This window comes from Solanum lycopersicum, chromosome 5 (assembly GCF_036512215.1).
Source record: "Solanum lycopersicum chromosome 5, SLM_r2.1".
Lineage (NCBI taxonomy): Eukaryota > Viridiplantae > Streptophyta > Magnoliopsida > Solanales > Solanaceae > Solanum > Solanum lycopersicum.
The window spans coordinates 28,148,163-28,148,685 of NC_090804.1; positions in this window are offsets into that span (position 1 = coordinate 28,148,163).

The following is a 523-nucleotide window of genomic DNA, read 5'->3' on the forward strand; positions in this document are numbered from 1 at the left end:
TTATGTAGAAGTTACTTATGGTCAGGGTTGGTTACGTTACAAAAAAGGCATTGATAGCATGGGAGAAAGTATGTTCTCATAAATATGAAGGAGGTATGGGGTTGATCAATATGAAAGTGTGGAATAGAGCTGCAGTTGCTAAACTCTGTTGGGATTTAGCTAACAAGGAAGATAAGTTATGGATAAAATGGATACATGCATACTATATAAAAGGGCAGAGGGGGTGACAAATGAGGAAACATAGAAGCTGGATGATACAGAAAGTAATTAATGCAAAGCAAATTGTGGAGCAGGTTCTGCAAGTACAAGGCAGAGGTAATGGGATGATCAGGAAACTTTATTGTCACGTGAAAGGAGAACAACCCAGGCCATCATGGACTTGTCTTATGTTCAACAATGCAGCAAAACCAAAAGCTTACTTTTCAATGTGGATCATGATGAATCAAAAGCTAGCGACAGTTGACAGATTGGCTCAATGGGGAGTAGCAATAAATAAGACATGTGTGTTATGCACGAATGCTGA